The sequence below is a fragment of the Pinus tabuliformis genome, chromosome 2_2, assembly GCF_031772625.1.
Source record: "Pinus tabuliformis cultivar Carrire ecotype Pingquan chromosome 2_2, CPIR1, whole genome shotgun sequence".
In the NCBI taxonomy this organism is placed as follows: Eukaryota; Viridiplantae; Streptophyta; class Pinopsida; order Pinales; family Pinaceae; genus Pinus; species Pinus tabuliformis.
Window position 1 is genome coordinate 536950093 of NC_142300.1, and position 12681 is coordinate 536962773.

Below are 12681 nucleotides of genomic sequence, written 5' to 3' on the forward strand. Positions count from 1 at the left end.
CGTTTGAATAAATATTATAAACCCTAAAATAAACATGGTTTTCCATCATTGACCATGGTTGATTTTCATATTCCCATAATCTTTGTCACAATGCGACGTTGGACCATGGTTGGCCATGATTTATTTTCATATTGAGACAATATTTGTCACAATGCGACATAGGACCATGGTTGATTTTCATATAGAGACAATCTTTGTCACAATGCAACATTGGACCATGTTCGACCATGAATGACCATGGTTTTCATAATGTGGCATTGGAGCAAAAGACAATGTTCATGACAATGTCACTATGATTATTGACCATGGTTGACCATGATAATATTATTTAATGTTATTAATATTAATAATTAACATTAAAATTAATATTTATAAATATTAATAATATTAAAAGTAATATTAATATTCATATTCGTATCAATTATATTAATATTAATAATTAATATTAATATTAATATGAATAATTAATATTAAAATTAATATTTATAAATAAATGAGAGTACCTTTCGGATTAATCACATTATTAGGATTTGGTCAACATTTCGAACCAACTAATGTGGTTCATCCATATTAGATGTGGTTCATCCACATTAGTTGGTTCAAAATGTCGACCAAATCCTAATAATGTGATTAATCCAAAAAGCACTCTCATTTACAATATGGATCACAAAAGCCTAATATCTAACATTTATAAATAATATTAAAACTTAATATTAAAATTTTATTAATATTTAATGTTATTAATTTTGATGGTATATTATATTAATTAATTAATTAATATAATATCAATAATATTAATAAATTAAAATAACAATAATAGATAAGATTGTAAATTAAAAAAAATAATATTATTTTTAATATTAAATGTTGATGATATTATTTATAATAATAATGTTAATGTCATTAATAATTTTAATATTGTTAATTAAATGTTATGAATATTAATATTGGAGATCTATAATTGAATGCATAATTTATTCTTCTAATTATATTCATCATCTATTTCAATTTATTTTTTTAATCTATTTCATATTTTGATTTTTTTTTAGAATTGCATTTCAAAAATTATTATTTAACAAATATATTTCAAAGCTTACTCATTCACTAGTATTGATATCTATAATTTTTCAAATTAAATTTAATCTACTTTACATTTTAAGAATTTAATGTTCAACAAAGATAAATTTTAGAATTATATTTCAATATTTAATATTTTTCAAAAATAGATACTTATCATTTATTAGTTGATGTTTTGTTGTTATTTTCCACTTGACATTTCAAAATTTCTATGTTTAATAAAAATAAGTTTTACAATTACATTTCAAAATTTGTTGTTTCACAATGAACATGGATAATTTGATACATATCCATTTTTTTCTGATTAATTTTAATATACACTTCATATTTTAACATTTCTATCTTTAATAAAGACAAAATTAATATAATATTTCAAAATTTTATGTGTTATAATTACAACTTGCAATCTATATATTTATGGTGTTGTTATTTTCCAATTTACATCAAATTTTTTAATGTTTGTATAATTTAATAGATACACAAGATCTTTCATTAATTTTATATTCTATGGCTTGATATGATAATTTTATTATAAAGATACATTTTCAACATTTATAATTTCATAAATATGGGGATAAACAATTTTGAATTTATATATTAATATTCCTTTTTTTTGTATTATGTGTGTGTGTGTTTAATAAATATGATTTTTTGTTAACTACATTTCAAGGTTTATTGGACATCTATAATTGAATGCATAATTTATTCTTCTAATTATATTCATCATCTATTTCAATTTATTTTTTTAATCTATTTCATATTTTGATTTTTTTTAGAATTGCATTTCAAATATTATTATTTAACAAATATATTTCAAAGTTCACTTGGTTCACCAGTATTGATGTCTATAATTTTTCAAATTAAATTTAATCTACTTTACATTTTAAGAATTTAATGTTCAACAAAGATAAATTTTAGAATTATATTTCAATCTTTATTATTTTTCAAAAATAAATACTTATCATTTATTAATTGATGCCTTGTTGTTATTTTCCATTTAAAAATATATATATTTAACGAAAATAAACTTTACAATTACATTTCAAAATTTGTTACCTCACAATGAATATGGATAATTTGATGCACATCCATTTTTTTTATAATTAATTTTAAGATGCACTTCATATTTTAAAACTAAATTGATGTTTTGTTTTGTTGTTTTTCTGATTAATTTTAATATACACTTCATATTTTAACATTTCTATTTATTTTTTCTGATTAATTTTAATATACACTTCATATTTTAACATTTGTATTTTTAATAAAGACAAAATTAATATAATATTTCAAAATTTTGTGTTATAATTACAACTTGGAATCTATATATTTATGATGTGTTGTTATTTTCCAATTTACATTAAATTTTTTAATGTTTTTCTACTCTTTCAAAACCATGTATATTTATAATGTTGTATTGTTCTTCCTCACTTTACATTCTAAAATTTATGTTTAGTGAAACTATAAATTTTTAAAAGTAAGCTTCAAAATTACTATTTCACAAATATGGACATGTATAATTTAATAGATACACAAGATCTTTAATTAATTTTATATTCTATGGCCTGATATGATAATTTTATTATAAAGATACATTTTCAACATTTATAATTTCATAAATATGGGGATAAACAATTTTGTATTTATATATTAATATTCTTTTTTTTTTCCCTATTAAATTTAAATATATGTGTGTGTGTTTAATAAATATGGTTTTTTTTAATTACATTTAAAGGTTTATTGGACATCTATAATTGAATGCATAATGTATTCTTCTAATTATATTCATCATCTATTTCAATTTATTTTTTTAATCTATTTCATATTTTGTTTTTTTTTAGAATTGCATTTCAAATATTATTATTTAACAAATATATTTCAAAGTTCACTGGTTCACGAGTATTGATGTCTATAATTTTTCAAATTAAATTTAATCTAATTTACATTTTAAGAATTTAATGTTCAACAAAGATAAATTTTATAATTATATTTCAATCTTTATTAATTTTCAAAAATAAATACTTATCATTTATTAATTCATGCAGTGTTGTTATTTCCACTTGACATTTTAAAATATCTATATTTAATGAAAATAAATTTTACAATTACATTTCAAAATTTGTTACCTCACAATGAATATGGATAATTTAATGCACATTCATTTTTTTATAATTAATTTTAAGATGCACTTCATATTTTAATAGATACATAAGCTTTTTTAATTATTTTTATATTCTATGGCATGAAATGATAATTTTATTATAAAGATACATTTTCAACATTTATAATTTCATAAATATGGGGATAAACAATTTTGAACTTATATATTAACATTCTTTAAATTTGCTATCTAGATGACCTAGGGCTTCAGTTTGAACTATGTTAATGTAAAAATATATAAGAAGGAGAACCTTACAAAAATCTATGTATAAAAGAAGAGAAACCGTAGATATTTAAACACAGAAAAATTCAAGTATTGTGAAATTACAAAATACGCAATATTGTGAAATTATAGAATATACGGTGTTGTGAAATTAATAGAAGGAGAAATCTTTCGCTGTATATTCATAGCTACAGTTTTACAAAAGAAATATAAACAGATTTGTCAGATAGCTAGTACTATAAAAATACCATTTCCGAGAATAAACATCTTGATAAAAGGAAAACTTTATATCTAAATTATAGATAGATATCACAATAAAGATGAATTATCTAGAAAATGAACACATTGACAAAGAGGAACAATATAATGAATTTCGTCGATAATTAACACTACTCTCATGGTTTGTAGAAGGGTTTTCAAGTTCGGGCGGGGTACCCTGTGCCTCTTCTATGTCATCAATTATAGCCAGAGCCAGCATTCTTTTCAGCCCTAGCTACGCTCGGCTCTGGATTGGACTGCGCCAGCCGGGTGAAGATTTGATAAATTATAAAGAAGTTGTTTCCTACGTGGCTCAGACAGACGCAGAACTTGTGTGAGACAGCCAAGCAGGTAGTGCTCCCGTCTCTAATCTATAATCTCATGTTTAGAAAAATGATATTCACAACTGAGTAATTCTATTAAAAATTTAAGAAAAATATGGAGTTGTTGTCTGCAGACACTGTTATTCAATGCTACATAAAGAGTAGTTGTGCTTTAGCAGACTTCTTTCGCAAAGTAAACAAATTGATTTTGTTTGAGAAAACAAGTTTCATGCTTCCAGTGTTTTCTTTTGGTTCGGCTCATTCAAGTCCTTGTGGTTCTAAAAAGTTTATAGATTTTCTTTTCATTGTTATTGGTCAATTCGTGCATTTTAGGATCCAGTTGGGGCGCCCGTGTGCTCAAAACAAATAGGATTTGGCAAAATGGAAATGCTACAACATTGCAAATCTAGTGGATTATAACATAGCGATGGCGATGAAAATGAAAACATTAATCAGTGCTATATTACTTACAGTGTGTGTGCTTATGCGCATGCCCCTCTCTAGAGCAGGGGAGATTTAAATTCTTCTGATTGCCAATAGTGCGCATCCACGGCGAAATCCAGGCTTGTTGACGGATGCCAGAACACTTCCGGATTCATTCAATTAGATGGTTGCTTCTTAGGTTACGACAATCATTACTTTTACGGCGATTATAGTGACTGTGGGCCGGTAAAAGTTATTTGCAATGGCCACACCAGCAGTCAGCCACAGCCATATTAAACTGCGGATCGTGCCTAAATTCTGCCCTATTACAAATATCTGCATGCCCAAATGGACCTATTGGCTCTCAGTTCGTATCCATGAATTGCTATTTGCGTTCTGAGTAGTGTGACGGGTCATGTAATTATTAAATTAATGGAGAAAACACTTGGCAAACAGTTGAATAGGCTTACGTTTCAGAATACGAAGAGGTATAAGATGCACGTTTCACAAACCTGAGGAAAACTGTTGCTCAGTTGTTCATCTTTGATCCACGCGTAGTTAGGTTAATGTAATGAAATGAAATGATCATGTGAATAGGCTTACGTTTCATAATACGAAGAGGTATAAGATGCACGTTTCACAAACCTGAGGAAAATAGTCGCTCTGTTGTTCATCTTTGATCCACTTGTCATTAGGTTAATGTAACGAAATGAAATGATCATGCATGTTTCATTATTTATTTTTTAAAATTTTATTTGTCCTAATCCTTATAAGTGTTCATAAATAATAAGCACAGTAAATTTTTAATCTTGTTTAGTAAAAAATTAATTTAAGTATGGTTTAAACATGTGATTTAGACATGTAAGAAAGTTATTGTTGTAAATTTTATCCATTGATTTAGTGAGCACTACAAGAATACACTGGCATTTTTCAATTCAGGCCATCCAATCAAAATGATTAACTTGCCAATTCTGATAAGGGGATTCAACGTAAATATGGTATTATTTACTATTTATTATAAAATTACCAAATTAGAATCTTGCCACTCTATTGAAGTTTGAAGTTTGAAGTTGATATCATTTTCTTTCTTGTTTCGAGTGCATTCGGGATGAGAACAATCCATTTGCTAGTGAAGAACTATTCTACAATTAGGATTAGTGCAGTTAGGCATATCCATTTTCACCACCAGTTTGTAATATCCATATTCACCTAGCCCCAGGTTTAGAGAAGGTATTGTACTAAGTATAATATAATATTGATAATGATAAAAATTAACAGTAAGCTAAGCGTGTTCTTTTTATCACTTTTATTGTATAAATAACATAATGTATGAATTATGTTATATTATTTATATGTTAATACTTTTTAGGTTGAGAGGTAAGAGATGTTGTATTGTCTTGACCGGTAAACATTTTGATTAAGTCAAAATATCTAAACATAAAAATATAAATAAAATTAAATAAAAATATTAATATAATGTAATGTAAACATTTTAACTCCCCGGATGCGGGTGACAAGACGCGTGTTAATGAAGAGCCACATGCTAGCCATGTGCTGCCTCAAGATTAAGGCAGGCAAGCTGATACGACGCTCGCCACCAAGGAATAAAAGCATGGGAGAACAACAGAAGCATTTCAATGCTCTGTCCGGTTCACTGGTGCGATTGCAGCAAGCAGTTATGGCGAACAGGATTCGAGGTGGTGATGGGGAGGTTAAAAAAGGTGGTGGGTCGGCTCTCCATGCGCTGGTTCACGCTCAATTTATGATTCTCGGTGTTCAGGCTCTTGCCTGGTTTATGGTTCTTCAAGCAACAGCTCTTGCTGTCAAAGCCATTTCCCTGACTGTTGGGTGTCGTCTCAAGTCTGAAAGGTTATCCTATTCTGCATTGCTCCATACCCCTGGTGTTCCTGCAAATATGGTGAGGCCTCGACAGCGATTGCTCAGCCGTCGAGGTTCTGCTCGGGGTGGGTCTTCGCGTCCTCCAGTTGATGCGTCCCAATCCCACTGTTGCCTCTGCCATTGTCATCGAATCGCTGAGGCCAACCCCCTCCAAACAAGCCAATTTCTGGACTCAAGCGCCCCAGACTCTGATCCAGCACCTATGCCTGCCTTCAGTTCTGCCATTTTCACCTTCAGCAGTTCTCTGAACAAACCCCGTATCAATGCCCACGTATCGGTTCTCTTCCTTGAGGACTCTCCGGATGGTGGCGATGTTCATCACAGTAAGGGGAAGCACCCAGGTGAAAGCTCAGAGGACGCCATGGAGAAGCCTGCGGATGCTCCAGAGCTTGTTTCTAACCTTCCTCAGGCTCAGGAGGTGTCGACATCCAAAGGGGACAATGTCAACATGGACTCCTTTCCCACTGCAGAGGAAATTGAGAAGTATGGCTGGTGCAGGGTGGTCGAGGAGGAGCCGGACGAATAGCCGCCCATCTGTTCGGAATCTTGACCTCCATCGCTGCTCAGGTCTTGTTTTGGTTTTACTGTTTATGTCTTGTTGGCTTAGAGTCTGTTCATGCTAGGTCTGTATTGCCCGAAAGGGATATTGTTGAAGGTCTTTTGATGCCCCTGTGAGGGTTGAACACTTTTGGTCCAGCGCCCCTACGAGGGAGGTCTAGTTTTGGTCTGGCTGCTCTTTTGTGGTATAGTGCCCCTGCGAGGGTTGTTTCGCTCAGACGTGGTGCCCCTACGGGGGCTGCTCTTTTTTGGTCACTCCTATTCCAAAGTAACACAGTTGGCCTCTAGTAAAATGACTCTGTGAATGTAATTGTTTTTCTTGATCCTGTAAATAATAGAATAGTTTTAACGAGAAAAAAAAAAAAAATGTCAACATTTTAACTCCATCAAAATAAAATTAAAAAATAGTAGGTTAAAATAAAAATTCTAAGTTATTATTTTTTTATTAATTTTTGTTAAGTAGTTAAGATAAACTTGATTTGGTCAAGTTACCGATGATTTTTGAGCTCCAATTTTATGAGAACCCATGGTATTCATGTGGAATATAACCTATTTAAAGGGAAGTAAACCAACCTATATCCATCTCAACTGTGGATCTTCCAAGCAGTGAGAGGGATCTATGGATCTACCAAGGAGTAAGAGGGATCGATTGATCAAATCTATTGAGATGGAAATATCATAAAATACAAAGAAATTTGATTCTTCTAGACACTTGGTAGATCCATAATTAAAATGGATCTAGGCTGGTTTTATTTATTTTTAGATTCAAATAGATTTTAGGGGTCTATTTTTTAATATATGATTTGATAAAGAAATGTTAGGCTAACTTTTTTTTCCCTTGGAAAAAGTCGCAATTTCTATTAGTGAAGAGAAATTACATTCTGTAGATGCCTTAGCATATGCATATTGAGGTTGATTTCCTGCCCAGACTATTTGTCGAAACAACAACAACAAAAAAATTATTGTATTCTCCACGCAGGGAGATCATGAAAGTCTCAAAATTACTGTTACTTATCGGATTTTAATCGACAAATAAACAACAGCAAAAAATAGTAAACTGAATTCTCCACGCAGGGAGATCATGTAGGTCTCAAAATTTGTAATATCACTGATACCGTCTTGATTGAAAGTCTGTCAAGATAGTCTCTAGAAGAGAGTTCTGTAGAACCATATGAACAGAAAATATAAAACAGCATGCGAAATACTAGGAAAATCAAAAAAATGTAAAGACAGAGTGCTTATAACCCCTGGTGCAGGTGAAGATCTATGAACGGTCTGTGGTAATACTGATGGAAGGTTCCATCAATTTCTTCGTGTATCAACCAGTCCTCTTCCTGCCGACGCGCTGCCTCCTTTGATAGGTAGTCTGCCCCTGAGTTGTGCTCCCTGTAAATGTGATGACAACCTATAGAACAAATATTCTATAGCCATTGTACACTGGGAGCCAATTTTTTTGACAATTGAATGTAAAGATATAAATGAAAATAAGCCAACAAAATTGTTAGAATAAATATGATGCTTAGACAGAAAAGTGTGATTCAAGGAAAAGAAGAGAGATTTTGCCAAATCATTGTTTTAGATTGTGAATAAATTTATAGAGGTGGTACCACAGTCACCAAAAACAGATGAGAGCTATGTTGCCAAATCATTGCTTCAAATTGTGAATAAATTTATAGAGGTGGTACCACAGTCACCAAAAACAGATGAGAGCTATGTTGCCAAATCATTGCTTCAAATTGTGAATAAATTTATAGAGATGGTACCACACTCACCAAAAACAGATGAGAGCTATGTTGGAAAATAAATCAAGCAATGTAATGAAAATTTGGAAATTGTGGAAGAATTGCTACACAATCATTATATGCTATGATTCTTTGAAAATATCCTGAAAATAAAAATAATAACTCGTTGTTTCGACAGAGATAAAGATGAAAATCCAACTTATTACATGGTGAAAGTGTGAAGATTCTGTTGTGTTATGATTAAAAGTCACAAATTACTGAAGTGCAGGTCAAAATAATTGCCTCTAGCCCTGAAAGATTATGCTACCCTCTGTCGATGCTTGAAATTAACATTCCAAGCCCTGAACACATGGAACATGCTTGTGAGGTTATGTAAGCAGAAGGTGAGAGTGAAATTTGATTGTTAACGTCTAATGATAGGTACATGTAATCTTTAGATAATATGATTTTTTCAGCAAAAAGGATAATTTAGTTGATTAAAATTATTAATTAAAGGCTACGCCATAGGGAAAAATAGCCCTAAAACTCCAAGTACACAAGTATCAAGGTTGCCTAGTATCTCCCCTTTTTAACTGCAAAAGAAAAAATAAGTAACCAAATATATTTGAATCTAAATATACTTGCAGTTATTTATTATTTTGTTTTTCTCCTTTTCTATAATGTTTTTATGCTCTAGATTAAAGTCTCTTGTTGGTATACCAAACAAGAGTTGACCAAAGATGAAATCCAATCAAAATAAGTATATAAATTAGAGAAAACATACCTTTTTTATTTGTTTTTTTATTTGTCAAAAATTTATATCCATAGGAAGCTAGAGTATGTACACCTCCATATATTTTAGCAATCAAATCACTATACAAAGAAAGGCCCCTTGTCTCACAAATAAGGGGATTTCATACACCAATTTGGTGTGTGGCTTGACCATGATATTAAAATTAGATTATTAAACTAGCGCAAGCACATTGGTAAATGTGGTTGATAAATGCCAATCTACATCATTTTCCCCTTTTTAAAATGTCATTTTCCATTTATTATTTTACCATGATGCCATTTGTTATTTGACAAATTTGCATAGTAATTCCATAATTGTATTAAGTAGATGTTGGCATTTGTTATTTAGAGATGCAAAGTGTCTAATATTTGAAATTCCATTTTTTGATATAAAGGAGATGACAAGATATGCCAACATCTTTCATTTATGAATATAAGATAAAGAATTGAATTGAATTAAAATAAAGATTAATCTTCTAATGTTCAATAGTAGGGATGCCTATAGACAAAATTATGTATTTTTATCATTTTTATGTGAACACTTCATAATTAGAAAGAAGTAATTCTAAACAAAGAAACAAAAACAAAAATTATAGAATATATGAGGCTTCAAATGTTTTGTTTATTTCTGGAGTGCTTTAACCAGAGTACACATTTGAAATCCAATGAAAAATTCAACACAAAGAGAGACACCAACAAATCTATGATTGCTATGAGATTCCAAGAATGAAAATCATAAATTGTAAACAAGAATCCCTATTTGGGACATTTGAAACCACATGCAAATAGGGATGTAAGCTCTAGCTTGTTGTTAGTGTTTTTGAAACAACACACTTTAACAACTAAGCACTTTATGAGAGGAACCCTATGCCTCAAGTGGCAGAGAAGTCCAAGCATAGCACCAAACAACCAAGTTGAATGGTATGTCTTGTTCCAATGCATTAAACTATTCATCATCCTCCCAATGCACAAGATAAATATAATTGAGGACACAAATATTATCCTTCATCCTTTAAATATTGGCACCAAACCACAAGATTTGAAGTTACAACTAATATATAAACAACCAAGTTGAATGGTATGCCTTGTTCCAATGCATTAAATTATTCACCATCCTCCCAATGCACAAGATAAATATAATTGAGGACACAAATTTATCCTTCATCCTTTAAATATTGGCACCAAACCACAAGATTTGAAGTTACAAATAATATATAAGAGAATCAAGTCAAGGCTTAGCTCAAGACTAGAACACATGGCAATCCATGTCTTGCACGAACTAAAATCAAAAGTGGATGCTTTGACAAATCTATCCACAAAGTGAAATCCCAAAACCTTAAGGATTGGAGGAACCACATATCCATGCCCAATGCCATGATGCATGAAATGGATGCATATGGTTTCAAATTGACATGCAAAGTGCGTAATCAAAAGAGAAGGTGGACCACACTCCCGACACATGGAATGATTACATAACATTTGAGGATGGTTACTGGAATGATCCTACAACATTTAAGGTTAAGTTGGACAATACACCACCCATAATCACTGGTGTGGAGTGTAGTGGGTAGTTGTATCAAAACATTAGCACAACTAATGTTCTCTCTTAGGCGTGGGAGGTTTACAACTTTGAGTTTGGAGTACAGCGAATACCTCATCTCTCATTCACAGAAATTGCTAGGAATTCATTGTGCATTTGTGCAAATAGATTTTCATTCAGTTATGCAGGTAGAGGGTGTCAAAGGTATTATTATGGTTTTGGCACTAAGCTCCCATTCTAGTTGCCTGCCTTAGTTTTATTTTAGTGGACTTGGTCTTGCAAATTCAATGGGACAAAAAATGAAACTATAACAATAAAAACAATCACCTAATCAATGTTTTCAAGAGAAAGTGGTAGTGGCACATGGATTTTAAACTCATTGGCTACATGCACTATTCAACATAAGGGCTTCAGATAGGAAGCGGTCAAAGCGCATCACAACAAGTGAAGAGGATGTGTTGGAGTTGCAAAACAACTCATGGCCCTCTAGATATACATTGAATAGTTGACAGTGGAACTGACAACCACCCTGGAGATCATCGTAGAGAAAATAACCTTGTTACAAGGCAGGAGGATGAGATCAATAGCCTTAATAGACAATTGGCAAAGTTGCAAGAAAAAGAAAAATGTCTTAGCCATCTTAGCAACTGGTTTAGTCATCAGCAAACTGGGTCTATTCCTCCCTCTTGGCTCCATTTGATCTGAATGTTCTAGCTCTAGAAGAAATTCTAGATGAAATATAAGTGCCTTCTAATAGGAATGTAGATTAACAAGCTTTTATGAAAACAAAGTGTCATAAGATTGGAGAGGTTTTCTTCAAAGTTAACATTTAGACATCCATGTAATTTTTTTTTTATATGGGTAGATGTCTATGCTAAAAGAAAGTAATTGATAAAAGGGTTTATAAAACTATTACTTTGTAGAATCTACTTTGCAAACATGTTGGGATAAACATAGTCTCTTTTTGCTAATAAATCTAGTAGTTATTGTTGAAAAAAATATTGATTTCTGGATATTATTTTAATTTTTAATTTTTACTTTATAATTTTCATTGTTTTTTCAAACAATATTTTTTATGTTGATTTTTTTATAACTTTATTTTTTTTAAACAAATTTGTTTTTAAAATTTATCTTTAGTTATTTAATTTTTTTAATACATATTTTTATAGGAGATTTGTTTTTTAATGGTGTTGATGATGCATTTATGAGGTTTTTGAATTTAAAAATGTAGAGTTATTAATTTTAAAAATAATAACTTATATTTTACAATTTTATCTAGAGAAAATAGCATAAGGAAAGTATTTGTGTTTGTCTTTGGAGCAATATCTATGGCCTTAGCCTTCAAAATTGCAATTGGGGTTCTAACATTACTAGTTAACAAAGGGATGGCATTTATGTTCAAGGTTTGATGATGGACTTTTAAACTATTATCAAGAAAATGGGAGATTAAAAATTTAGGATAGAATAAAACAAAATAAACCATTCTTAGTATGCAAATGACATAAATAATAATAATAGAGAAAATTAATATTTGTATTGTATTGACTTTGAACACATGCGATTTAATTATCAATTAATTAACATATTATGAGATATATGTCTTATGTCAAGTATGAAAATTATTTATGCACTCATAAACCAAACAAATAATATGCCAATATGTTGCTTCAAAGTGAGAAATTATAATATATGAAAAAAATTACAAAATTA